The sequence below is a fragment of the Calidris pugnax genome, unplaced genomic scaffold (genome assembly GCF_001431845.1).
Source record: "Calidris pugnax isolate Ruff unplaced genomic scaffold, ASM143184v1 scaffold448, whole genome shotgun sequence".
In the NCBI taxonomy this organism is placed as follows: domain Eukaryota; kingdom Metazoa; phylum Chordata; class Aves; order Charadriiformes; family Scolopacidae; genus Calidris; species Calidris pugnax.
In genome coordinates, this window is record NW_015091198.1 from 311,603 (window position 1) to 338,653 (window position 27,051).

Genomic DNA, 27,051 nt, shown 5'->3' on the forward strand with positions numbered 1-27,051 from the left:
TAACTTCAATGAATTCCTTATTGGGACATTTTCTTCGGGGACTTCTGTCCAAAGTCTTTGGGGAAAAATAAACAAAAAGAAACCTTTCTTAATGCATTCTCTGCTCTGGTTATTAGAAGATACTCATAAGAAGTGGAAAAACCTATTCTATATGTGGTGCCAGGTACTGACCAGGCACTTAAGTTCTTGCTTTCTAACTAGCTGTCCCCGATGCGCAGATCTTGACTCCTCTGTGCTGGGTGGGTGTCTCTCCTGTTTTCTAGGGGAGAAATCTTTGAAACATCTCAGTTTCTTCCCAGTCAGCAAGAGGTGGAAATGCTGATCGCAGCCTGTCCCCAGCAAATTCCTGGGGAAATAAAACTGCTTCCCACTTCTGGAATCTTGTATTTTGATTGTCTGGTCTTTTTGGTATTGTGATGCCAGCTAGAATCACATTTATTGTGGTAGGCCTTCAGCAGAGAGGTGATTGAGGCCTCAGTTCTAACTATTAGTGGGCATGCTCAATGCTGGTATAGTAGACAACGTGAAAGTACTAAGCCAGTATACTGGGTTTTTTTAATTCATTAAAAATGTCATCTGATCATCTGGGATTTGTTGTAGGTGTGTCCCTCCTGCTAATGTCCCTGCTGAATGCCTCTGTCTTATGCATTTGTCTTTCCCAAGAGGCGTGCATCCACCTCCTCTGGTTCTGACTACATGGCATTATTTTGCATCAGTGACACATCAGAGGGCTGTTGGGACGCTGAGTGCTGAACACTCAGCTGTCAAGAACATCGATCTTTCTGCTGAGCCACAGCAAATTTAATTAGCTTATTTTAACATTCCTCTTCATCCTGCGGGTAGGTAGAATTGATGCTGGCTGGAGCCTTGTTTCCACATAGCTCATTTAGTGTAACTCATTATTGCATGTAAGTAAATGGTACACTCTGCTGCCAGCCTCTGCAGTAAGGTGGAGTGGTCACGGCCATGTATTTGCCATCAGAACCATCTAAAACCTTCCCCCTTCAAGACAGCAAGATTTTTCAGTTCTTGCTGGGTGTTAACTGGGCAAACTGATGAAGCCCTGTATTTAGCACAGCTTTATGCCAGTGACATGGTGCAGGCAAGGAAACTAACTCAGTGTCAAAGAATGAGAGAATCCATGCTTGGAAATAGGAAATGCTTGAACTGTTTTCCAACTTAAGGTTAGTCCCCTCTACGTGTATGCATTATGATTCTCTCTAATTGTATGCTTACATCCTACTTTTTTATCGTTGCCTTAATATTATCTTTCTTTTTAACTTAGTTTTAGTCATGTATTTCTCACCATTCTAGTTCCTGGAAATGGCTGGCTCATTCTTGCTGAAGCTTTAAAACAAACAACTCCCAAACAAAACATTAGCTTGAGTCACGTATCATATATGGGGAATTAATTTATGAACAATTAAAATCAGCAAAGTTACAAGCACCTGAGAGGTGAGAAACACCACAACCTCAAATATAGGTAATTGTACCAGCTGTCCGCGTAATACTTGGGAGATACTCAAAAGATGCAGCCACTTTAGTGTCTGTCTCCTGCTTGGAGCTGTAATGTTTTCCCTGGTGGGCTCTAATCAAAGACTTACAATAAGTAAGGTGTGTAGAGGGTGTTGTGTATCCATTACGATTCTCTCTAATTGTATGCTTACACCCTACTTTTTTATCATTGCCTTAATATTATCTTTCTTTTTAACTTAGTTTTAGTCATGTATTTCTCACCATTCTAGTTCCTGGAAATGGCTGGCTCATTCTTGCTGAAGCTTTAAAACAAACAACTCCCAAACAAAACATTAGCTTGAGTCACGTATCATATATGGGGAATTAATTTATGAACAATTAAAATCAGCAAAGTTACAAGCACCTGAGAGGTGAGAAACACCACAACCTCAAATATAGGTAATTGTACCAGCTGTCCGCGTAATACTTGGGAGATACTCAAAGATGCATGTGGCAAGAAGACCTCTTTCTCCATGATTGCAGCCACTTTGGTGTCTGTCTCCTGCTTGCAGCTGTAATGTTTTGCCTGGTGGGCTCTACTCAAAAACTTACAATAAGTAAGGTGTGTAGAGGGTGTGTAGCAGGACATGCAAAGGAGGCTATTTCAACAGGCTAACTGCATTTGGTGTCCAAGCATTTCTCACTGAGCGAAGAGGGTCACAAAAGGTGTAGTAAGGTCTGTGGTATCCTTTGCTATTTATCCCAGATAAACTGGAGAAAACTTGCAGAAGGTGATACAGCCACTCTCAATATAATCTTTTCTTGTCTGTCTGTGTTACACTGGTCATTCCATGTACAGTCCTGCTTAAAATATTTCCTTGGTGGAGGTTTGAGCTTTCATGATTTAGGTTTTTCTAACGAGGATCTCTGATGATTTTTTAGTGTTTTGCAAGGGTTCGACCTTCCTCACTCTAAGTAGGAGGAGAATTTATCTGAATTGTTACCAGAGAATGAGTACAGCAGGCCTGGCTGTCTGGTAATTGGTACATCAATGCTATGTATTCGTGCTTTCAAGTCAGTCGGTTGGTACGCGGCACCATTACTGCGTAAGGACCGAGGGTTGTAGCTGCTGTCACCACTGGGGTGGGTCATTAGCTTCTGTGTCCTAGGCTTGCAATGAGGAGCATCCCTTTCAGTATGTTTTTCACATGAGTATCTTCCATGCCAGCTCATTTCTGTTTTTTTAACACCTGTATCAGGAACATGTTCAAAATATCTATCCAGATACATGCAAAGTGCTCACTTTTAAAATTCAGCTGATTAAATTTTCAACTAAATACTGTCATTGGTTGATGCAAAAGTGTGATTTCTTCATGAAGGACTTGTAGAACAAAGAGTCAACAGTTACATTCTTGGACAGTGAAATAATGTTACATATTCTCTCTCTGTGTATATATAAAAATACATATATATCATCAGTATAGTTTTAATGATGATGATTATGTTACCTTTGGTCCTTTAGAAGAAATGAGGACACTAAAAGGGAGTATGATTGCAATATGCTACTGTGCAAAATATCTATCCAGATACATGCAAAGTGCTCACTTTTAAAATTCAGCTGATTAAATTTTCAACTAAATACTGTCATTGGTTGATGCAAAAGTGTGATTTCTTCATGAAGGACTTGTAGAACAAAGAGTCAACAGTTACATTCTTGGACAGTGAAATAATGTTACATATTCTCTCTCTGTGTATATATAAAAATACATATATATCATCAGTATAGTTTTAATGATGATGATTATGTTACCTTTGGTCCTTTAGAAGAAATGAGGACACTAAAAGGGAGTATGATTGCTAAATTTTAAAATGGGAGGATGTCATACTGCTGTACAAGTGGGGCAAGAAGAACAGTTTTAAGAAGAAATTGGAGTAGTTCACTGCATTGGTGTCTTCAGCTGCTCTGAAGTGTCATACCGGGAAGTCAGTGGGGGACTCTTGCTCTTCTTCCATTACTTTCTGGGCATCTTTGCAACCATTTTACTCATTCCTGCTTGAGATCCTCCTGCAGCAGAAAACTGCATATAACAGCCCTGCCCAATCTCCCAGTGGAGGGAGTGAGTCTTGGAGTGTGTTGTGCTCCGTTTGCCTTCCCCAGTGGATGGCTTTTTGGAGCCATTGCCAGCTTTTCTTAGGACAAGTCTAGGGATTCAGCAGCTCCTTGGTGGTCCCAAAGCAGGCTGGGCACAACAGGGGATCTCAGTACGTGTGTCTCAAGTGAGCCTTGGGAAATAGACCCGAGAGAAAAAGGCTCAGACATAGCGTACAAATATGCAGCATCTTTTAGTCCTTATTGAGTTTATGCTAAATTCACTGAACAGAAACTAAATAGAGTGTGTATTTCTATTTCTTTATAGGAACAGAGAGTTTCCCTTGTTTAACAACCAGACACAGCATCCTGTCATCTGCTTAAACAGGTATGACCTTTTTACTTGTTAGCATAGTTTCACAAGGAGGCTGCTTCAACAGACTGGGGAGGCTTGAAAAAAAAGAGTAAGAAGAAAACACCTCTCTCTCCTGGAATACCTTATTTTTCTGGGGTTAGTTCCTGCTTTTGTAATCTCCTTTTTTTTTTTTTTTTTTTTAAATTTTAAAAGCCTCCTGTGTCTGATGGGAGACACTGTACCCATTGTCAAAGCAGCTGTCTTGCTTTTGGCTTGGCAAGAACCTGCTTTCAGCTCTGGGTGGAAAGGGTGTAAGATGGTGTTGTTACAAAGGGAGAACATCTGAGAGAGGTGACGGTGTTGCTGCATGCTGCTCTGGTTTGTGATGCCCTGCAACTGCGGTGAGTCCTACCACAGGAAATGATTTGGCAGAGCAAGGGCAAGCATAATACTGCCTCATCTCCAGAATTGAAAATAATGGCGTTAGATCAAGGAAATTGCACTTTTTCTTCTCTTCAAGAAAGAGAAAACTTTCAAGAGACCACTGTCTCAGAAGACTGAAAATAAGTGGTAGAGGGAACCTGTGCTGCCTCTGTCATGCGGATGAGCAGATACTCGTATTGCCACTATTTTCTTATACATATGTATTCATTTCAGTTTGATTTACAAGTGAACATAATTTCTGTTCTCACAAGCAGGAGTTTGAAATACTAAGAGAGAATACTGAACTTTGGGAAATGAGAGTGGATTTCAATTGAAAGACTTCTTATGAAGTGTAAGAAAGAAATGCAGGAGGGCAGAATAAGTGGGTGGCAAAGTGCTCAAGTTTCTGTTGTTGTAACTTCACTTGGGCAGGGGAAGGTGAAATACTGCTATTCTTTTGGGGTGAAGTGTTGTCTTCGTGCTGGCCTTACAACACAACCTAAATGTGGGTTTCAGTGAGCTCAGGAGGTGTCTGTAGAAGATCATGGAGAGTGAGATGTAAGGCGTACTGGGATGGTGGTCCCCTTCCCAGGATCTCCCCTCTGCTCAGCAAGCTAGAGGAGGTTCAAGCTCTGCATACTTTGAGGAGTAGCATGAACAAATACACACACAAAATTTCTATTCAGTTGGTAGAAGTTACCTCCTCTGTGTTGTTGTTAATAAAAAGGTGTTGGATTATTCCAGTTTAGGACATATTCCTTCTGTGAGATTATACTTAAGCGGGGGGGGGGGGGGGGGGGGTTGTAGGGACCCTTTGGAATTTTTTGTTTTTTTTTTTTTTTTGGTCCTGTTATAAGTTAATAATACCATTCTAGGCTGTTGTCCAAGAATTTTGCTGCAAGCTGTGTACAAGACCCATTGTGTATAATGAGTGATTATTTGAGGATATTCATCACTCAGTGGGCAGTCCATTCTGGACCTTTTATTTCTGAAATTTCACAAGCTGTCATTTTTTGACATCTGAACAGCATGGCAAGGATTTGGTTTACAGAAAACGGACTATAGGATTATGGGGTATTTTTAAATTGTTCATGTTTTTTCTGCTTTTTTGTGAGCAAAATGAATCTTCCCTATTCCCCCTCAAAAATACTGTACCATGCTTCTGAGGCTGCCAAGATACTTACTGATGAAAAAATAGAAGATCAAATACAGCTTTAAAGGAAGGCAAGCTACAGAATGTGGAATCCGTATTAGTGTAATAGTGTGTGATCTGGGATCTGTGTGTACACGGACACATGGACTTGTACATGTTAGTGTATGTATTAGTACAAGGATGGTTTTGGACTTCTCGAACTTTTATAAGCCCATAAATCTATCCATTTCCTCACCACCCCCCTAGTTTAATTCAGTATGTGGTCTCTCCTTGCCCTGTGAGTTTGAAGGAAACGGAAATCAAGGATCCAATTTGGCCCTCTAGGTTTTCAGGCTGTGTAAAGCACATACACAAGTACGGGGCAGTTCACTTTTCATCTGTGATCTTCTCTCTCTCACAAGCCGTGGCAGCCCAGACCTGCCAGGGGCTGTGGGAGACAGATAAAGGCTGTGTGTACCAGCCTCTCCTGTCCCTGAGAGACGAGGTTTAGGCTGTCTTTTGCTGTTGCACTAAATTTCAGTGCTGCCACTCCTCTTGAAAACCGTGGCCCAAGCAGCCCGGCAGTTTGGGAAGGAGCATTTGCCATCCTGGATGGAGAACTGCAGCAGGGCAGGAGCCGTCCCAGCCCCGGCATTCGCTCCTGTTGGGGACAGCCAGCACACACAGCATCCCAGCGTGCCGGCAGGATGGCTCCCTGCCAGCCTCTGCCAGGGTGGAGGGCAGCATAAGGCTGCTTACAGTCGTCCTGCATGCTTCAGGAATTTTCCCATGGCCCCAGAATACCCTTTGCAGCAGCGTGCAAGTACTAAATGGAGGATTAAATTAGCCTCTAAGACTTCAAGTAATGGGCAGTTTTATTGCGTTCACCATTTCTCCATTGATGATATTCCACTGGTGATAAAGTAAATTCCTAGATGTCTACTGTGCAAAGCTGAAATTGTTTCTGCAGGTCCCGTCTTTAACTGACACACTTAAAATTATTGCTCTTAAAATAATGAGTATATCCATGGAGTGCTCCGTAGCCTCTTGGTGCTGCTGGGATGCCACAGACAGTTTTAGAAGTGGGCAAGTCTGAAATAGAAAGAGGGAAACAATTGTATGTCAGAACTGGCATTTCCTACACAGGATCACTGCATCCATGGTTAGGAGGTAAAACCAGGGTATAATACCTTGTGAGCATTGCTCTCTGTCCTGTCCTCCTTTGTAGTGACTGAAAGTAACAGTGCAAACTAGCAGTGGAAATAACATGCTGCAGGTGTGTGACAAAGTTGTGATAAAGAAGGTAAGGGCTCAGAACAAGGTGACTGTTGTGTTGCCTCCTGTGTAAGGGTATCCCCTGAGGCTGGGCTGTTGGAGGAAGAGGAGAAGTAGCAGAAACCAGCAAGGTGGCACAGAGGGATACAGGGATAAAGCTCAGGGTGATAAAGCTCACATCCCTCTGCGCTGGGGTGTCAGTACAGCTCATTTGCAGCATTTGGAGCTGAGGGCTAAGCTTTGGAAGCGTTATGGCGTTCTCTGATAGCGTGGTTTTGCTCCTGATACTTCTGGGGCTGCTGCAGTGACATTTCACACTGGTCACTGGGCCCTGTGATGCCCTGTGTGCTGTGGACAGACTCAGCATCTCCTGATGTGAGCTTTTCACTGTGCTTCTCTGCACATGAGCTGGTTGTATGAAGGAACTCCACAACAGAAAGGTACCAAGACATTTGCTGACTTGGACTCTGCCTGGACCCGATGGGGGGCTGCTTCTGAGCAGAAGGGAGACACCTTAACACCCTCCAAAGGCTCTGTCATCTTGAGATTTCTAATAATTTTGAGTAGCCTTGTAAGTATAAGCATTACTTGCACCTCTTTTTCTTCTGTAAATCTACTGATGCTCAGAAGGAGAGGCATGTAGATGGGGACAGTGCTTGGCAGCAGCCATCCTGAGCAGAGGCTTGAGGACCGCATGGCGCTAAGGTGAACCTGTGCTGTCCTAAGGTGTATTAAGGTTTTCATAGATTAGGTTGGAACCTCTTCAGATACAAGCACATCTTATATTAATTCTGTTAAAGCTAACTGCACTTTAAATGGCTGCACTTAAAATACACCATAGCTTGTATTTCAGGCTTAGAAACTTCCCTAAATACTGGTTGGAAGTTAATACTGTACAGGAAGATGTCAGTGAGCAATCATTAGAACAGTTTTTAGGAAAAGGAATGCAAATTGATATCTGCTAGAAAGGATTTCTTGTAATACCTAGGGATGAAACGTTGTCTTGATTTCTGAAGAGTCAAAAACTCTAGATATGTTGTTCTCCTATATAATTTTGCTTACTTTGTTTTGTTTTGTTTTGTTTTTCCCTCAATGATCTTTGTAACACTAGGGAAAGATTGTAAGTAGATGGAGTGCAAGATACAGCTTAGTGGTGTTACTGACATTGCCTTCTCTTTACCCATGCAGCTGGCTTGAGTGTCTGCTGTGTGGCATTGGGAGGGTTGCCAGGAGGCATCCCCACCTGGGTGGTTCTGATACAGGGCTGAAGGAGGTTCGTGGCATGCCTGCTGTCACAGACAGTGTGGCATCCTATCCTCCTTCATCAGCCTCCCTCTTAAAAATAGTCTCCAGCCAACCAGTAGGCTGTTCTGTGGTCTCACTTGCAAGAAACCTTTAGCTTCCAGCTAAGACTTATGAATGGCCACAGGGTTCTTGTGCCAAACTAGCCTTTGGTTTTTCCTCCTTTGTTTATTCCTTAGCATCTTTCCTCCTTTGAAAGGAGGGCTGTCATCAATTTTATAATCAACCTGTCTCTTTCCTCCTTTCTTCTGATTATCTGCCTAGCCATTATCTGCACCTTCTTTGATTTGAAAACACCTGTTTGGAACATAAGCTGCAAAGGCAGAACACTCTGTTACTTGTATTTAGGGACTGTGGAAGGTAGCATTTGCTACATTTTGAAAGGATTCAGGCGTGGCTGTTAAGCAATTGAAAGGAAGGAGAATGTCCCCTGTCACTAGTAAATCATGATGATGATGGTGATGGTGTTAGTAACAATACTACTTAGCAGGCTGAGTCACTAGTAGATGCTTAAAAGTTGTTTACAGCCAAGAAGCAAGATTGTTGAGGTAGGAATTGACAAGCAGAATTATATGACTTACTGCGGCTTTGTAATAAGCATTCCCCCAACTCATTGGGTGCAAGAGGTGGACAAGAGAGACAAGGAAGGGAGAGGAAGAGGGAAATGCCATGCTTCCTTTTCCCTGTGTAATGATGAGCAACGAAGCTTAATTTTGAGGAAGAGATTGGTAAGTAAGGGAAAGTGGACCATTCTGTGTGTTGTAGCTCCTGCTTGATGCTTTTGTCAGGATTAGCAGCCAACTCTTAATACTGAGCTTTTTCACTCCTCTGCAGTTGTTAAGTGACTTTATAGAGGGGCAGAATTAAGCAAGGTGAAGGTGAGTTGAATTTTGGTTTTGTGAAGACTTACTGAAGTATATTTTCTGTTGCATCTCCATCAGTAAAGTCAACATAATACCTCCTGTAGCTCAAGAAACAGCTAATGTTGAATTCTCACAACTGTGAGTTCTGTCCCCCGAATCATGTTGAGGGAAAGAAAACTCAACATCATGGAGCAGAAGCTCAACTCTGTTGGTCAGATTATACCATCCATCAGAATGGGACTGGGCTGGTGACCTGTTAAAAAAGGCTTTGTATCACTTGCCTCCTCCGGTGATCTGACCTACCAGATATTCTCTGTTTTTCTTCAGAGAAAACCCTGCTGCTCTCTAAAACCACCTTTATCCATAGCATCCTACTGCCAAGTTCTCCTGAAATTTACTGTGGAGCGTTTGGTTCTAGCTGGTGTCAGGGCCAGGATACAGTGCACGGGGACGTGCTGTTGCCCATCAGCTCTGAGAGGGCACTGGGAGTTAGTGCTGCCTGCGAGCACTCGTGGAAAAAATCATCCACTTGATAACTGTAAGTGGCTTTGTAGTGCAAGTCACCAAATGTCTAAGCTTTGCAACCCCATTATGTTCAGTGTTGGGAAACCTGATGCTCAGAGTTAAGCCCCAGTTATTGTGTATTTAAGCAGTTGTGTTAGTAAACACGCTTTTGAAAGGGTTAGTGGGAGTAATGGGAGAGCTGTGAGTGTTCTCCATGAGAGGGGTTTGAGAGAGGCAAGGATTCGTTTGTAATGAGGAGTGAAGCTTATGAGAAGAACAGATGTTTGAATCATAATGTTCTTTCCAACACAGCTGATGAAAGAAAACTCGTCATAATCGTGACCAAAAAATACTGTAGTTGTCATCCTTAAGATTAGTCATTTTTAAACCCTCCGAGACTTTGATTCCCTTCTGAAGCAGGAAGTTATAATTCATTCCGCTCTCTGGCCATGACATGTTGGGCAGTTGGAATAATGATGCAAGGAGAGGGATATTATATGCCGTGCGATTCGTGTATAAGCGAGGTCTTCGTGTGAAAAGGGAGCTCCTGACATTACAGACACAGCTTGTTCTCTTTATTGTTTTCCAAATTATCCTTGAATCAGAAGGCTTCGGGACATTTTTGTAATAAAATTGTCAAATGGCCTGTTGTTCTGCCTTTTGCCATGTTTGTGTGGGATATCTGGGGTAGATTGCAAGGCACTTTTATCAATAGTCCTTTCTCAGCAATTCATAATGTTACCTGTACCTGCATCTGTAAGATATTTCTGCTACGCTATTATTAAGTGTACTCTTAATAATAACTCCCTGATATCCTAATTTTAGTTATGACTTCTTTTGTGCAAAAAAAATGTTTTGCTTCCTTATACGATTACTCTTGCATCAGTTTTGCTGCTAAAAATAAATATATATTTTATTTTTATGAGTGTACTGAAAACAGAATTAGACAAAACAGGATCAAGTCTAGGGTTAATGGCGGCATGCCTGGGAAGGAGATACTGTGTGCAACAGCTTCTGCTGTGATTCTTGTTAATGGTCCATGATTCATTACTGTAGCTACCATAATATTAGTAGCTGGTGTCCAAGTCTGGATTAGATCACTGTTGTGTTAGATGCTGTGTTCTCAAACAGCAGAGTTGTTCCGGGCCCCAAAGAGCTTACAGTCAAACCTAAGAAGAGGTGTGGAGATGTCTCACCAGCATGCTATCTGGCCGCTTACAATATTTGTCAGTGTAATTAGCAGCTTAGAGACTCTGTAGTTCATGCTGGGAAATCGTAGATGGAAAACCATACTCATGTGATGCAGTTCACCTGGGGCATATCAGCATGACAGCACATGCATTATGCAGCTGACAAGGGATCTAATCCTCTTTTACTTGGGTTTTTTGACTTAAAATCCAGTGTATTATGAGTTGTAAAATACACAAGGCCAGCTTCATCTCTAGTCTGTGTCTGCTGTTATAGCATGTTTTCCATTGAGAATATTTGTCTTTCTAATACAGCAAAAGTCCAGTTAGTAATGCAGCTTTGTGTTTCTGCCTATTGGCCAGTGTAGCAAGTAACAAAAATGGACAAAATAGTTCAGCTCCATTAAAAACTAGTCTAAGCACTGGCTTTAAACTGGAATTAGATCTTACCTGCTTCCCCCCTTTCTCCCCCTGGTTCTGAATATTTAGATAACTGGCTTCAGCTAGCAATAAAACCACCAAATTGAGGTGAGAAAAACTATTCTTTTCTTGCCTGAGAGAGGAGGATCTGGTAAAGTCATCAAAGTGCCTTCCCTCACAATCTGAAATGTACCTATGCCTTGCAGAGCAAATCTGTACTTTGAAGTGCCTGAAGTCGAGTCTTCCTCTTGGTTTGAGTTCAGCTCACTGCTGGAAATGGTGTTGCCAATTAAACTACTTTGTAAATTGAAATAATCAGTATTATTTGGCAGTGTGGGGTGGTATCCAGCGTCAGCTCCCTACTCACAGCTTGTGGCTTTTTTCACCACGCTACCAACAGTCTACACCAACTGTCCAGCCCCTGTATCCCCTTCCTGTGGTTCCAGCCACTGCTAGTTTTCTATCCCCTTGGTTCTCTGTGAAAGATTCATACTCTCTCCTGTAATTCTTCAGACCCACAGCACTTTGCTCTTCCTTGCAATCCCCAGGTTTCTTTACCCATGTTTTTTCTGATTCTTCACCAAATTATCTCCATTTGCTCCTTGGATCTTTGGGGTCTCCTGACTTACTTTGAGTTCCACGTAGCATTTTCTCAGCAACTTTCTACATCCTCTTTGCAGTTACTTCCCACTGTAGGTTAACCAGCACCTGTTTCATCCTCTACCCATCTTCGCTTAGTTAAGTGGGCCAGAAAGAGCATATGCTATGGCTGCATGTGGGCTCCACATCTACTGATTAGACCACCAGGGGCACTGCCAAGCAGAAGAAATAAGGACTGAGCTCCTTGTATTTCACTTCATAGAGGTATTAATATCTTCTCTCTCCCGTACCCATCTGTAGATTTCCTAAGGTAGTAGGTAGAAGCTTAGTATCTTCTGTCAAAGATGATAGAAATTGGCCGGTGTGATTCACAATTATGGATGTGGATAGACACAGCAGACAGGCAGAGACAGGAAACCTGAGCACAAACATAATGAGAGAATTAGGGAGCAAGTATTTTTGGATTGCTTATCACACATCTTCAGCTGAGTTAACCTGCAGAATTGAGCAGGGGGTTGACAATACTGGTTTAATGTCAGGGAGAAATTTTAAGGAGATACCATGTAGTTGTGGAGGCAGGTTGGTATCAGGAACTTGATGCACACCTTGTGATTTATGTTTTCTTAAATGGATTCTGGTGCTACATTGTGTCACATTTTTAATTGCCCTCAAAGGCGGTTCTTCTGTAAAATTATTTTTAGAAATGACCATCCATCAGAAGAAGAAATGCAGAAAACTTTATATATATAGATCCCTGGAGGAAGGAGGGTGGAAGTGTTATGGACATTAATTAAGTCATTTAGAGACAAGTCAGTTTGTGAAGCCAGCAGTGCTACAGAGTTCAAACTGTGGCTATCCCTGATATTCCTGGCTGATCGTCAAGAGTTTTAAGAGATCAGGGTCCATTTCAGCAGCACCAGGGGCCAAGGCTTAGGGCTGCCTCTGTCCCCAGAGCTGTCAAGCAGAGAGGTGGTATCTTCTTGTCTATTGGGGAAGGGATCCCTCCACTTCCCCAATGTACTCAAGAAGCAACTCAGGCTGTGGTGTCTGTGGTCAAGGTTGCAGTTCTCTCCTTTTGGGTCTCCTCCTTGTGTCTCCAAATTCGTCGTGCTGCCTTCAGGCAGATGCTGTGTCTGACAAATGTCCTTCCTTGAGCAAAACTTCCTGAAATCTGGATCCGAAGACTTTGGTTGGGAGCCAGAGTGTCCTCACACATATGGGAAGAGACAGCCCTTGCCCTGGAGGTTTTGCAGCAAAAATAGGCAAGTTACAGACAGCAGGAACATTATAATCCATGTTTTATATCTGGGGGAACTGAGGCAAAGGCTTATTTATTCATAAGTTCAAGGTCATGAAGCAGGTGAACAGCAGAGCTTTGGTCTGAAGTCTGATCTTGCATCTCAGTGCTTTAACCATAAAACTGTTCTACGTTTTAAAAGATCCTCATGATTATAGGAGTATTTATATTATACCATAGTGACAGGAGGAAGAAAACCTCTATTTGAGTGAGATAATCTTGAAGGCACTTAAATTGGTGCATGGATTTCTTCAGCCCTCCGTAAATTTTAGCAAATGCTATGCAGCTAATGCCTAATGGAAGAAGGTAAATTGCCAGCAAATAATAAATTAACAATAATCCAGAGAAGAGGTGAGACAATCATAATCTTAGCAGTCTATAGATAATAAAAGGGAAATCTCTTTACTTAAAGTACCTAATAATTGCTAATACTATTACTTTCCTGGAAAATCCATGTCTATGAAGAATAACCCAAGCTTTTCCTTGAACAGAAAGGAGAGCAGTTTTGTTTTTCATCTCTGGGAGGTTTGAATGATCCTAACATTCTTCTTCCTGCCTTTGCAACCCTATGGGAACATGACCCCAGATTCAGAGCAATTAGCAGAAAGAGAGAGAGAAGGAAAGGAGGAAAAAAATAGAAATGTGATGCCATTGAGCTAAGGGGCTGTCTGAAGTAATCCTGCTGGTCTAAACTGGCACATCCACAGGATTGTGTGTTCTAGGCATGAAAGCATGTTGTGCAGAGCTCAACCGTGGCTACTGTAGTTCTGGTTTCTCTGCATGTTCCACCTTGGCCCTATTCTCTCAATTTCTTTGCACCGTGTTCAGCCCTGAGGTATGATATGCCCATTTTCTTCTGTGTATGTAGGATCAAGCTTTGCTGACGTTTGGCCTGCATGGTGTATATCCCATGGAAGTTGGTGGGAGTCAGTCCTATACATGTATGGGAGCGGGAAGGGGTTGAGGTGGGAGCTCCAGGCAGCCAGTGGGTGCCGGATTTTGAGCTGGGACAACCTTGCTGAAGTCACTCGTGATGGATGCTGTGTGGAATCCTTCCCAAAATATTGACTGACAGTGATTAAAAAGATCTCCTTGAAGATGTTGCCTTATAGGGAGTATGACACGGTCCCCGTCTGACCTTTGAAGTTCAAGCAAGTATACTTGTATTTTACTGCATGGCAGAGAGCACCCGTGTCACTGGAAAATGTTTGTGCCCCCCCCAGCCTACCTGGTACGATCTCCCCATGCAGCCTGACCAATTCAGGTGGGGTATGACCTTCTGTTATGGTGTCCACTCCTGTCAGTTCATGGATTTATTACCTCCTCTGGCAGAAAACGGTTTATCATTCGTGGTGCTTAACTCATGACAGCTGCAAGTACACATATTGTGCATAACATTCAAAATGGATAGACCAATTGCTAATGTTGTATAAAGATGCAAGCGAAGAACTAGGAGACCTGCCTACTCCGCTGAAATTATATTAAAAGTGTGTTGTCCCCCCACTTCTGGCAAAGTGCATGCTATCTCTGACTGATAGATTTTCCCTTTTGGAGCTGATTTGTTTGAAGTCTAAAGCATGCCTAATGCTCTGGCACGGACGGTGTCCTTGAGAGGGTGATTGATCTTTCATGGGGAAATTCACTCTGTTCTTACCTTAAATAGGATACTGTCTAGCCAGTCTCTTAATTACAGTAGTGTAGTTTCCCTCCTGTGGATGCATAAATGGCGCTTTTTTTTTTTTTAAGACAGCTGCATGAGGAGACTTCTTGAGTAAGTGGCCAGTAAGCTATTCTGATCAAAAATATGAAACTCTTCCTCCTTCCTAGCGCACCACTGGCTGCACGCTGTTCCCTTAGTCTGCATCAGCTCCTGCATTTAACACATAACACTACTGAACAAGCTACTTCATGTAGTTCACTACTGGCTCTTGATTCAGCCACAGTGCTAATTATCTGCTTTGAAGTGGCTGCAGGCTTGGGGTGCCTGTTGTGCAAACTCTGGCTCCTAGGCAAACTGCAGTCGTGCAGTGTCCATAGCCATTAATCCAAAGAGAATGGGACTGAAAATTAGAAAGAAAAAAAAAAAAAACAAAACACAAAAAAAACCCCAAACAAAACAAAAAAAAAACCACAAGAAGCCTAGATGATACAGTGCTATCATTTAAATTTCTGTGTATATATGCATGCGTAAAACTCAGCCTAAATTTATAAAGCTAGCAAATGGAACACCACAGTGTTCCATAGCTTTGATTTATCTCAAATATCATCCAAAAAAAATTTTTGTTCTGAGTAGCTGTCAATGTTGCCTCTACCTTGCAAATGCACGTAATTGTCTAGTTTTCAAATCGAGCCTTGTAACATGGTGCAGAACATCTATATGTGCTTTATCTTCCTCAAATGGAATATTGCATAATAGTATTGGGTGACAACCATACTGTCAGCTAATTTTTTTTCCGGAATAAAGTATTCAGCAAAATATATCTGTTTGGGCATCTCTGCTGCCTCTTACTGCAGAAGGTTATGGAGCTTATGAAAATGCTGCAATGCAGCAAGTGTACTACCACTGATTAAAAGTAGATTTTTGTTGTTGTTGTTGTTTTTTCCCCCCTTCTACAAGCTTGTGGGTGGCATTTTAATCAAGTTCTCATGGTAACAAACATAACTTAAAAGCACTGAAGCCTACGAAATTAGTCGTTTTTTTTCTGTATGTGCTTGAGGTGGGTGTTAAGTCATTACAGCTGCAGTGATGCTGGTTATTTCAGTGTTTCTGGTGCAGAGATGACAAGGGACGTAAAATGGAAGGAGGTGTTACTGAATGCAGAAAATCTTCGTCATCTTCTTACCAGGTTCTATTGTTGTCTTTTCTGTAACAAGGGTGCGATTAAAGTAATGTGTAATGTACTGCTTACGTTGCTTTTTCATTCTTTTATATTTATTCTTGCATCATAGTTATTTCACATTTGTAATTCCTGAGAGAGGCAGTTTTATTGACAGGTGTTTTGATTCACTACTGTGAACATGAGCCCCCATCAAAACACACATGTAAATGCATGAGAAACTGGGGAGTGCTGTATGGCATTACAATTTATTTCAGTACATATAAATAGATGCAGAAAGGAGCAGCAAGAAGGGGTTAAAATGAAATCAGGGAGGATCTTAATTGAATGCGTCACTTTCTGTTAATGAATTAATCATGAAAGCACCACATGGCTAAAACATGCTAACTCATGGAAATGAGGCAGTTGTGCCTGATCATGAGATGGTCTGCTGCTTTCCCATGTCTAACGGAAATGTGTTCAATTGTGTTTGATGCTTTCTGTGTTACACTTAAGAAATTTTTACTGCAATGTATTTGCAGTCCTGCAGATATGCAGAGATCAAGGGGAATACAAGTCAGTAATCCTGTGGGGGTGTCAGAAAATGTAAGTGACAGCTCACTTAGCTGCTCTAACCAAGTTGATTTACAATGAGAAAATGTATTGGCTATTTCCTGCTCCTAAATACACATGAAAATGAAGTTCCAGTGATTTTTTTATTTTTTTTTTTATACTACAGTCTGATTACAGGAGGTTAGCAGTGTAGAATTTGACACTGTAACACCCCAAAATGTCCTTGCCTAGTTCACCTGCAGAATTACAACCCTGTCTCAGGAGCTGTATGTCGGGGATGGTTAATTGCACGTTGGTGATCTCCCAGCATAAACCTGTCTGGCTCTGTCAGTAGCACCAAGCCTACACCTTCAGTAAAGTGTTGAAGGTAGGATTTTCAGAAATACCAGCATTGCCAGTAAAACAGCATGCTCTAGTTAAGGGGTTGGGAAAGGACAGAAACATCTCAGCTATGGGCAAGAAATCTGTGACTCCCTGGTCTTCCACACTGCTATTGATCTCCCTTGCAGTGAGGCTGAACTGCTCTGCTCTTTCTCCTCCTCAAGAACATGTTGGATGCTTAGACTTTTTGCTGCCTAAGGGACTGGTTATTCATTTTAGTGTATAAAAGTCCGGTTATGCCCTTTCTTGTCTAATTTGGCCTTGCATAAACACTTCACAATGATTTGCAGAGATGGGACAGTTCAGGGACCTTAACATATTTTCTAGCATGGCTACAGCACAGGATTTTGCTGCTGCTCCCCATTTTTTTATGATCTTGTCATTTCCTTGTTCAGCAATTGCTGAAATGGAAAAATGAATGTTAGGAATTAAGTGGTGATGAATTTTTTTATCTGGATTTTGAGGAAGAGTGAGAAGTGTCTTATAAGCCATGTCTTCTCTTCTGCACCTTTCTTGCCACAGAAGATTGTTCTATGGCATTAAGGAGAACATTACACGGTGTTCATTAATCTCACCCATGATTTTTGGAAATCTTTGATGTTAAAATCTCCTGGGAAAATGAACAGGTAAACCAGTAGAGAAAGCAGTAAAAGGTCAAGAGCCAAAGAAAACAGAGCCATGTTGTTTTTCATACTAGGGATACAAAGAGAGCAATGAAATGTTAGTTATATGGAGAGAACTGATTATACAGTGACTTCCTGTCACCTTTGTGTTCATTTAGTATTGATAGAAAGAAGCTTTCTATTTTAAAACATGTTGTCTCAATAATCATTTCTTGCTGTGGAAAAAGGAAGAATGCCACCCTCATTTCAGAATCCGCAAATGGTTATGAGCAATGCTCCTTGGAAGCAGTACAACCAAGTAAAGCGCAATATATTCTTCACAGCAGCATATTATTTGAATGGTTGATGTTTGAAATATCAACTGTATCTTTTAAATGCTAATTTTTTGCACTTGATCACGGGCTTTATGTCAAATAGAACTATGTGGATACTGTAGTCTTTATTAGCCTGATATTAACAATTCCCACTTCACCAAGTACAGCCCCTCTAAAATGTTCAGAAATTTAAAGAAAATTGAAATGTGTTGAGGATTGCAGTTTTGGAGTACCCTCCCACATCCAATCCTTCATTATCAAATAAGGTGCCTCTTCGAAGGACAAGTTAAGATTTACTTCAAGAAAAATCTCCTGACTTCTGTAATATTCCCAGAGAACACTGACAAAGCACCAGAGTAAATCCTCACTGAAAATCTCTGCCAGTTGGCATGCACAAAGCAGCTTTGATCCTAGTACTGCTTAAGGAAAAGGGTTTTATTATTCTAGTTTGTGCTGCAGCCTCACGCACATAAAGTGTTTCAAACTGATAACACCTAAAAGGACAGCAGCAGAGTCCTTCTTTTTATAATATGTGAGAATTGTGTTTAAAAAAAAAAAAAAAAAAGTGTTTTTCATCCTTTCTTTGTTGTTGACAGTGCATATGTAGGGTACCTAGTGATGCTACAAAGTACCTTGATACTGTACCCTGGAAAAACGCCCCTAAATGCCAGCTCAGCCTAACACAGTGCAGAAATCAGGTGTAGGGTGGGAGCAGACTTTTCACGATAGGTAAATTGATCAGGAAGTTTAATGCCTGAAGCAGTTATTTTTATCTGTGAGCATTTATCACAAGGGTGTTTCAAAGATTGGTGTGAGGCTAGACATGGTCCATACGCTGAGGCGTGTCTTCTCTTGTGCCCAGACGGGGATAAGAGGAATGAGACTGAAGAGGGACACCCTGGTGCTGGGGCAGTTAGTTTCTCTCTTACTGAATTTAGTGCCTGTTTCTTCATGGGTACGTGCTTCACAGTTTTGTAGAGGTGCCCAGCATTTGGTGGTGGGACTTCTTGGTCCCACGCATTATAAGTCTAAATGCAGAGAAATTAATGGTCGTTTGTCGCTTCAGAACGTTTTTGAAGGTAGAGAGGTTACTGGACTCCAGAACAAGGTGCCCTGCTGTTCTGCATGTGGTCTGTCTCACGGGCTATGAGGAACCTCGGTATGACTTTTCAGGCTACAGCCTGGGTTCTTGCCTGGACAAACCTCAGTTTAGGGGCCAGGCTGAGTAAATTCAGGTGCTTTTGCACCTTTGAGACAGGATCTGGGACAAACATCTTTCTGCCTGTTACTCAGCGCTAGCTTGCAGAGAACAAGAGATTAGGAGGAGGTGCCAGCATGGTGTGTACAAGCTGCCTCTCCTTTGCTTATAGTCTCAGGGAGAGGAGAAAGTCCACACTTTCAAATGCAGAGGCAACCAAAGTTAGAAAACATGGCCAAGAACTTATGGAAGCAGGGGGTCAAGGGCAGAAGAGAGAGCTCTGATAAAGGATGCTTGAAGAAAGGTGAGGATGGGTAAACATGGAGATGGAGGAAAGTTTTAGAGAGGGACTGGATGAGAAGTCCAGGAAGGAAAACCGGAAGTTAATAGAGGAATGGGAATAAGGAATCATAGAATGGTTAGAGTTGAAAGGGACCCTAAAGATCACCAAGTTCCAACCCCCCTGCCATGGGCAGGGACACCTCCCACCAGAGCAGGTTGCTCAAAGCCCCATCCAGCCTGGTCTTGAACAACTCCAGGGATGGGGCATCCACAACTTCCCTGGGCAACCTGTTCCAGTGTCTCACCACCCTCACAGGAAAGAATTTCTTCCTAATGTCTCCTCTAAATCTCCCCTCTTTCTGTTTAAAACCATTACCCCTCATCCTATCACTACACTCCCTGAAAAAGAGTCTTTCGCCTTCTTTCTTGTAGGTCCCTTTAGGTGCTGGAAGGCAGCTATATGGTCTCCTCAGAGCCTTCTCTTCTCCAGGCTGAACAACCCCAACTCTCAGCCTGTCCTTGTAGCAGAGGTCTTCCAGTCCTCTGATTATCTCCGTGGCCCTCCTCTGGGCTTGCTCCAACAGGCCCATGACCTTCTTATGCTGGGCGTCCCAGGGCTGGACACAGTACTCCAGGTGGGGTCTCACCAGAGTGTAATAGAGGGGCAGAATCAGCTCCCTTGACCTACTGGCTGTTCTTTTGATGCAGCCCGAGATGCAGTTGGCTTTCTGGGCTGTGAGCACAGCCCATGACCTTCTTATGCTGGGCGTCCCAGGGCTGGACACAGTACTCCAGGTGGGGTCTCACCAGAGTGTAATAGAGGGGCAGAATCAGCTCCCTTGACCTACTGGCTGTTCTTTTGATGCAGCCCGAGATGCAGTTGGCTTTCTGGGCTGTGAGCACACGTTGCGGGCTCATGTTGAGCTTCTCAAGCTGCTTCTTGGGATGAAACCTCCAGGAGAGGATCTGTAAGTGTATCTTGGTATGAGGAGGGTAAAATCTTTAGAAGTTTGTGGTGGTGAAAGCTATAGTCTGGACAGCAAACTTGAACAGGCCCTGGGTGAGGGACTGGAGCCCACAGGGGCGATCCCTGGGATGGGAAGCTGATGCAATGGAAACTGGGATAATCTAGACAGAGGGAATGAGAAGAATAAAATGTTTGTTGAACTAGGCAGTAGCTTAGTAAATATGCAGAAGGGGACACAGTTACAGTCATCTCTTATTTCTTTCACAGCCAAACTCCTGAGGTGTAACCTTGCAACCTTAATGTCATTTCAGATAGCTTTGTATGTGTGATCTATGTTGATGCACCTCTTGACGAAATCCAGTTCGTGACAGTTACTTCTTTTTCTCTTTTTGCATTTTTGGCAGTCTTTAATATGCTCTGTCAACAAAAGCAGAAAACTTTCCATTCCTAAATAAATAAAGTTCAGCACTATCCAGATGTGTATATTTAAGCGGCTGCCATGGCTGGATTTTGTTGCTGCCAGATAGACAGTGATTTACTCTGTAAGTTTTGTGCCCTGAGCTTTCAGAAATACACTTCTTTTCATCCTGAAGCCCGGCAGAAGTCTAGCAGTAATAATTAGCAAGCCATAAAAATCGACCTGATTTGTGGGAACCACTGAAGGATGCAAAGAGACATTTCTGTTCAAGGAGCTGAGAACAAAAGCGAGTGGTTACTGACCCAGTCATGTCAGACCTAAATTTTGAGGGAATCCCAAGTGATAAGCGTTCTGCAGTCTGAATACTGCCTATTCATTCAGCCCTTCCAGCAGAGTGAATGAATCATCTTTTCAACCAGAGACAGCCCCTCTGGGTCAGAGCTGAGGTCAGTGGTGGGGCATATGTTTCAGACTGCTTGCCCTAAATGAGAAAGAAAACATACAAGACTTTGCTTACGCCGTTGCAGCTTTGAGCATCTCATTTATAAAACATTTACATATAGTATCTCATGAGACCCCTTACAAGTGGCGGCTCTGGATACTTAACCAGGTCCTTCTGGAAGAGCCATCTGTCTTCCTAGCTGCTCGTGTGCTTTTTCTTTTCAGTATCACCACTACCCCAGAACACTTTTCTCAGCTGAGCTTCCAGTTGATGTCCCCAATCTTGTCATTAACTAGATGTCCCAGTGTGTCTGTAGATTTTTAGTATGGAGTGGTTAAGTTGATTCTGTAGAACAGGTTGAAAATGAGCCCTGCCTTGCTTCATCTGGTGAACCAGCCCCACATAAGTGGTACGGTGTAGTCTCCAGAGCCTGTTTTTGCTGCATCAGCAGAGGGATATGGAAGAACACATGTCTGGAATGTAATGTCATGTTTCAGTTAGAAACTTATGAGACCAACAAAGCTGTTCATTTGCTACAGCCTGGCTGTGCAATAGGGGCTTTTCATTTATAGTGCAACACAGTGTATGTCCTACAGTGTATTTTTATTTAGAGTTTGTTACACATTGTGATACTCAGCAAGTTATAATAGCAAATAAAGCATCTAAGCTGCGTAGGATTTAGATGTTATTTAGGTGGTGAAAGCATTCCTTTCACAGAAAAGGCTCTCAAATTGAAAAACCATGGGCAAATTAATGGAAGAGAAATTCAGTAGTTGCCTTTTGAACCTATGTGAACTTTTATTGTACACTACCTCCTGCACAGTGTAATTCCCTGTGGGGAGTAATTCACAATGGGAAGAATCACCATTCATTTGCAGAGAGCCTGCCACCAGCGAGTTGTTTATGCACCATAGCTCTTCGTGGAGAGAGTGAGTGTTCCTTCCCTCTTTCCTGTGCTGCATGCATTTTTATAAACATCTGTCCCACTCCCCTCTTTCCCAGCATAAAGAGTCATATCCTTGCACAGAAACTTCTCCAGATCTTTGATCACCCTCTTTGAATTCTCTGTACCTTTTCCAGGTCTACTGTATTTCATTTGTGATTAATACTTAATGCTTTCAGGCATCCTAAACCAACATCAGCATTAGTGCTGCTGAAAGACTTTGCAAAAGAAAAAATACAGAGAAATTCAAAATGAATTCAAGATGGATCCTGGTTACCTCTCAGAAAAGACATCAGAAGCACCTGAACACATAAATGCATGCATGATTTTTCTGTGTCCATTAATGCTCTGCATGTCCCATATCCCATTGTGCTTTTTGTTTTCTTGTCCTTTTAATGGAAATCTCTGACAACAGTCTTTGGAAGAACACAGATGGGTTACTCCCCTTGCCCAGAAAGTCACCTTGAAGGTATCTTCTATATGCGCTGCTTGTATTGGAAAGTGCAGGATGATCTGGATCCTCATAGACGTGTAGGCAACTGGCTCTGATGGAAATCGGTAGGTCTGTGTCACCAAGTGGAGACTTTGTGCATTGAGGACACGCTGATGTGAGACTGAAGCTCTGTGGAGCTTCTTGCCTCTTCATGTGGAGCAGCTCGTGCTGGCCACTGCTTGTGGCAGGAGTCTAGACTGAATGGTTTGATTTAAGATGGCAAATCCTAGCTTCTCTCCTTCCCCCTGGCTGTCTCTTTATATTAAAACAACACACATTCAGCCCCATGGCTTGGGTTTTTTCCAGACTTTTTCCTCAGTTACCGAATTTGTTCATCAGTCACATCTTATCATTCTTGACATGTACTTTCTTCATCTGATGCAACTTTCCTACCCTTCCCTACTCCCCAGCCCTGGGCTTGTTCCTTGCTTCCCACAAAACTCATTCATTCTTCATCTTACCCCAGGAGAATGCTGTTGACTTCACATATGTACATCAGCCCCTCAGCACAGGGTGGGAAGAAAAGGGGTGGCAGCAAAACAAGGTTAAACCCAACCTGTAGCAAGAATCAGGTAATTGCATACACCCATGGGAGCCTGGGGAGGAAACGAGTCTCTGAAATAGGTCTTTGCTGTAACAGCAGGTCCTGCAATTAAGATTTCAGAAAGGCTGAATGACTCAGTGAGTTGGTTCCTCCTCACGCTTTAGATAGCTTAATTTTCTTAATTCAAAACCCCAAGGAATTAAAAATTAAACTTAAAAAAAAATCGCTATACTTAAAATACAAGCCGGGGCACATAAAATCCTCTTTCTGTTTCAGTGCACATCCCAAGATCTTAATTGAAGCCCTTTTAAGAGAAAAAGCTTCCTCTTAAATCAAGGGGCTTCAAAATCAACTGCTGTGGCTGCAGGTTCCTTCAATACTGGCTCTGCCCTCCTGCCTCTGTGCCCGAACAGGCTGGAGGAGTGGCTGCTTGCTTTCTTTTCCTTTGTTGGCAGTAGGGTTGGCTGGGTAAAGATTTGGCAGGGAAAAGCTACCACATGATAAAATTATATCCCAAATATTGTGATTTTACTGTCTAGACCATTTGAGAGCACTAAAGATTTCTGGGTATTCTCATTTGCAGGTAGGGAGAGATTATTTTATTTGCCTGGGTATACAGTCATGGGTCACGTGAGTGGGTGGCTGAATGTGGGTGGACGGCATTATCTTTAAGTCATACAAGCATGAGGGTATATTTAAGTTAAAAGAATTCCTTTGTTTGTAATGTTGTTGGTTACAAAATAATATGAAGGGATGAAATAATCCCTTCAAGGGTAGAGAGGCTCTGCAGAGAGATCTCGACAGGCTGGATCGATGGGCCGAGACCAACGGGATGAGGTTCAACAAGGCCAAGTGCCGAGGCCTGCACTTCGGTCACAACAACCCCAGGCAGCGCTACAGGCTGGGGGCAGAGTGGCTGGAGAGCTGCCAGGCAGAAAAGGACCTGGGGGTATTGGTCAACAGCTGGCTGAACATGAGCCAGCAGTGTGCCCAGGTGGCCAAGAAGGCCAACAGCATCCTGGCCTGTATCAAGAACAGTGCGGCGAGTAGGCCTCGGGAGATGATTGTCCCCCTGTACTCGGCACTGGTGAGACCCCACCTCGAGTACTGTGTCCAGTTTTGGGCCCCCTACCATAAAAAAGACATTGAGGTGCTGGAGCGGGTCCAGAGAAGGAAGCTGGTGAGGGGTCTGGAGCACAAGTCTTACGAGGAGAGGCTGAGGGAACTGGGGTTGTTCAGTCTGGGGAAGAGGAGACTGAGGGGAGACCTTATCGCTCTGTACAAGTACCTGAAAGGAGGCTGTAGAGAGACGGGGGTCGGTCTCTTCTTCCAAGTTACAGATGATAGGACAAGGGGTAATGGCTTCAAGTTGCGCCAGGGGAAGTTCAGGTTGGATATTAGAAAACATTTCTTTACTGAAAGGGTTATCCAGCATTGGAATGGGCTGCCCAGGGAGGTGGTGGAGTCACCATCCCTTGAGGTATTTAAGAAACGTGTAGACGTGGTTCTTCAGGGCATGCTCTAGTGCCCAGGATTACTGGTTTCTGGTGGGGTGCTGTGTGGGTGGGTGATGGTTTTTGGTTTGGTGGTTGTTGTTGTGTGTTTAGGTGGTGGGTGGTGGTTTGTGTTTTTTTGTGGTGTTGGTTTTTTTTTTGTTTTTTTGTTTTTGTTTTGTTTTTTGTGTTGGTTGGACTCGATGATCTCTGAGGTCCCTTCCAACCACTACGATTCTGTGATTCTGTGAATCCTGCCACCTCTGTAGGTCCAAGGTTTTGCTGCACGACGGTTGCTGCTCAGACATTCCCCAGAAAAGAAAATTCTAGCACTGGCTCATCCATGCCAAATTTGCTATAAATATAGAAGCAAGCACACTTTGCAAATAACTCCTTTCCCAATCAGTTTTCCAACCCTTTTGTCTCCTTATTGTCTATTTATTTATTTACAGTTAAATGTTTTGTGCTACAGTTAAAAGCATTGGCTTCTGTTGGCTGTAATGGGTTCCTGGGCCCCGCCTCTAAGATTTTTCTGACTGTGAAACTGAGAGTCAAAAATGCTTAAGTGGGTCTGGATGGGGAGACCTCGAAGCAAGCTTTCTTCTGTCTGGTGCTCTTTTTCAGCATGAATAAACAATGCCTCTGTTAGACAATAAGATACTTCTGCTTCCATCGTGTGCCTGACATGATTACCCGGTGTGTTTTGAGTATTACCAAGTGAAGCTACAAGCAGTCTCATCAAAGGAATAATCTGCTGCCCTTGACCTGGGGAGAAAACTTTATTTCACATGAGCAAGAATTTTTACCCAAGCAAACAGGAGCAGCACATGGTCTTGAAGACACTTTCTTCTATATCTCATTTTCACATCGGTATCTTTATGTTGCTAGTTCAGTTGTGGAATAGTTGACTGTTCATTTACTTCACTTCATGGAAAGATGGAATTAAGCTGGGATGGCAGCTGGATCAGGAAGGTCCACCCCTGGAGTTACTGAATTGCCCCTTTTTCAGGGGTCTGTGGCCCTGGAGAGGGCATAGAGAGACAGAGTATGGTGCAAATGCTGTGTTCCAGAATTTTGCTGTAGGCGTGTTCTCCTGTATATATTTGTGGGGAAGAATCTGTATGAAATTAGCCCAGGACAGCCTTCTTACCATTTGTAGTAGCTGACATCATGATGCTTCCAAAGATAGCATCTAGGTATTTTATTGTACTGGGTGGAATTAGTGTAGCAGGGGTGTAGTGGGGGTGGAATTCGTTTTGAAAGTTAGGCAAGACCTTTGAAAAATAGAAAAAATGCAGACACATTTGTAGAGGCAGCTTTTTTTTTCCTAATTAAAAGCTCACTGAGTAAAGTTAAGATCGTGTGAAAACGTGTCATGTTTGATGAGATCTTGGTGAAACTGATAGAAGAAGGGATGTGAAAGTAATTCGTGTATGTGGAGAAGGGAAAGACGCACAAATGTAGTTGAAGTATTTATTCTGGGCAAGTGAGGTTTTGGTTGTGTGAGTTTTTGTTTAGCCATTAAGTTTGTAGCACCATTCTGCTAAACAGTCCAGTTTGCCTCACCTGCACGCAGAGTAGCTCTGCTGAAGTTGGCAAGAGCATAGACCTGTCCTATGTGGAGAATATGCAAGTAACATATTGGCATAATTAATTATATTCCTCACTACCTAATTTGAACTGTCATCCACGTGGAGTCTCTTGAGAGAAGAGATGCAACATCAAATTAATGTGCCTGAGCAAGGGCAGTGCGGGGAAGAAAAAAAATCCTGCAAAATTTCACTCCAGCCTTTTTGTGGGCTACCTTTACCAGACCCCATCCAAATACAAGTATTGATTAGTGTGATTTGAGAGCAAAGGAAGCCCATAGCTATGTAGCCTGTTCACAGTATCTGTGTAAAATGCACAGTTTGGCAATCCTTCAAACTACAGGCTTGAAAATATGAGTCTAAAAATTAGATGGTAAACTGGGTGGTGTGTTCTGCGTCACCTGTGCAATAAATAAGCAGAAGATGACTTTGTTTCAGCCTTTTGTAAGCACTGAAAATTATAATGGAAGTGGCAGTGGGGAGGGGAACCAAGCATTCAATGTTCATTTTTATTAGCCAGCCAGTGTTGGTTTCTGACAAGATTTCAGCTGGCCAAACTTGTGAAATGTTGGCAGCCACAGTGCTTTCAGTGTGATGTATTTGTGAGTATTCCTAGTACTACCTTTTTTTTTTTTTTTTTTTCCCATCTCCCTCCCTCCCCACTTCCCTACCCCAGCCTGCAATGACTATATCAATTGTATACTTCTTCTTTCCTGACCGATGAAGATTTTTTCGCTTTAGGTAGTATTTTGAACACCCTTGTCTTACATAGCCCTTCCTCCAGCTCAGCTGTGTTGTAACGAGTTTTCAGCTGTCTCCTTGGCGAGGATTGAATCGACCACTTCAGTGTACTCTCCTGAATCAATCCTGTGTAGCAAAATGGTGGGCAGAATTCCCCCTGAAAAGCCCCAAGAGGGTCACATCGTGCAGCTGTTTCTTTCTACGTTTTCCTGTCTGATCACACCTGGAATAACTCTATTATCTGCAAGCAGTGCTTGGAGCTAGTGCTGTTTGTTTGTGGTGCTTTTTCTGCCCTTTGTGCCTCCTGCACTGAGGGTGACAAAGCCAGTGTA

The 27,051-nt window shown here is 42.7% G+C and overlaps 1 protein-coding gene across 15 annotated transcripts in view; it reads left to right on the forward strand.

Annotated features, from left to right (window-relative positions):
• Positions 1-27,051, forward strand: part of MAP2 (microtubule associated protein 2) — a 248,382-nt gene that overhangs the window by 138,152 nt on the left and 83,179 nt on the right. For 13 of the 15 annotated variants that reach the window (XM_014959620.1, XM_014959619.1, XM_014959626.1 and 10 more), the window contains one exon: positions 3,873-3,932. The exons of the other annotated variants lie outside the window; for them this stretch is intronic. The gene's annotated coding sequence lies outside the window, so the exon portion shown is untranslated. The remainder of the gene's footprint in view (positions 1-3,872; positions 3,933-27,051) is intronic. 15 annotated transcript variants of the gene reach the window in all.